Here is a 1497-nt window from a genome sequence, read left to right as displayed (position 1 = left end):
GACACTATTCTAATCCATTAATTTCTATATCTATATTTAGGTCAACGCCTTATTGTCTTGACTGAAACTCCAAAGTAAGTATTAAAGCCAGGTTGTGTATTCTTTGATTTTTATTGATTGATTGATTGATTTTCTTAGAAGATTTTATTTTCTTTTAATATTTCCTCCTATTTAATTCCCACCCCACCCCCACCCCCTGACCTCCACCCCTGACCTATGGTTGTTGCCATTTCCCCTTTAGAACTGAATCCCTGAAGGCAGGGCATCTACTCCAACACACTCCTGGCGTGTACCTGGGGTCTCGCGCCACCAGGGGTATGGTCCGTGGCTCCACCTGCAAAGCGAACCCAGGACCCTCTGAGTGTAAAGCCGACATGGTAACAACTACACTATGGAGCCACCCCCTAAAATACCACCTTTGATATTAAAATTATTAATGAGTGAGGACTGTGGTTCTTAGAAAACTTGGGTTTCAGAAATATCAAGCTGCTTAAATAATTTGGGGAACCAACAGGTAATTGCCAGACATTTACTTTAACCAACTAAGAGCTGGTTAGAAAAGAAAAGAAAAGAAAAATTTCGAAGATATCTAGCTCTTTGTTTTATAAATGCATTTACTGGTATTAGGGTTTGTCTAGATTCTTCTTGGAATGAGCTCCATGCCTCCTACCATGGAGAGCTGCTGGTACTTTGGAGCCAGATTTTGTACCCTTTACAATTGCTGTGATGCCACATTTTGTTACCCTTCTCTCTTCCGCTTGTGCTTCATCACCATCGACAGATACATTGCTGTTACTGACCCTCTGCTCTGTGCTACCAAGTTCACGGTGTCTGTGTCAGGAATTTGCATCAGCATCTCCTGGATCCTGCCCATTGTATATAGTGGTGCTGTGTTCTACACAGGTGTCAGTGACGATGGGATGGAAGAATTAGTAAGTGTTCTCAACTGTGTAGGTGGTTGTCAAATTTTTGTAAATCAAGACTGGGTTTTGGTAGATTTTCTGTTATTTTTCCTACTTACCCTTGTTATGATCATTCTTTATAGTAAGATTTTTCTTATAGCTAAACAACAAGCTATAAAAATTGAAAATATTGGTAGTAAATCAAAATGATCCTCAGAGAGTTACAAAGTCAGAGAGGCCAAGAGAGAAAGAAAAGCAGCTAAAACCCTGGGGGTGACAGTGGTAGCATTTATGATTTCGTGGTTACCATATACAATTGATACGTTTATTGATGATTTTATGGGATTCATGACCCCTACTTATATTTATGAGATTTGCTGTTGGTGTGCTTATTATAACTCAGCCATGAACACTTTGACTTATGCTTTATTTTATCCTTGGTTTAGGAAAGCTATAAAAGTCATTTTAAGTGGGAAACGTCTAAAAAAAAGGCAGCTCATCAACCATTAGTTTATTTTCAGAATAAATGTAAGCACTAAGTTAAGAAATTTAAGGATCTTTTCAAAATTTTAAATTTATGATGAAATTAAATATA

General features: G+C 37.9%; 1 pseudogene; it reads left to right on the top strand.

Moving 5' to 3' along the window:
- The window catches only part of LOC105289533, a 2746-nt pseudogene extending 1318 nt beyond the window's left edge, over positions 1-1428 (top strand).
- Positions 1429-1497: the final 69 nt, after the last annotated feature.

This window comes from Pteropus vampyrus, unplaced genomic scaffold (genome assembly GCF_000151845.1).
Source record: "Pteropus vampyrus isolate Shadow unplaced genomic scaffold, Pvam_2.0 Scaffold24, whole genome shotgun sequence".
NCBI lineage: Eukaryota > Metazoa > Chordata > Mammalia > Chiroptera > Pteropodidae > Pteropus > Pteropus vampyrus.
The sequence above is the reverse complement of the archived record's forward strand: the minus strand, read 5'-3'. Positions and strand labels throughout refer to the sequence as shown.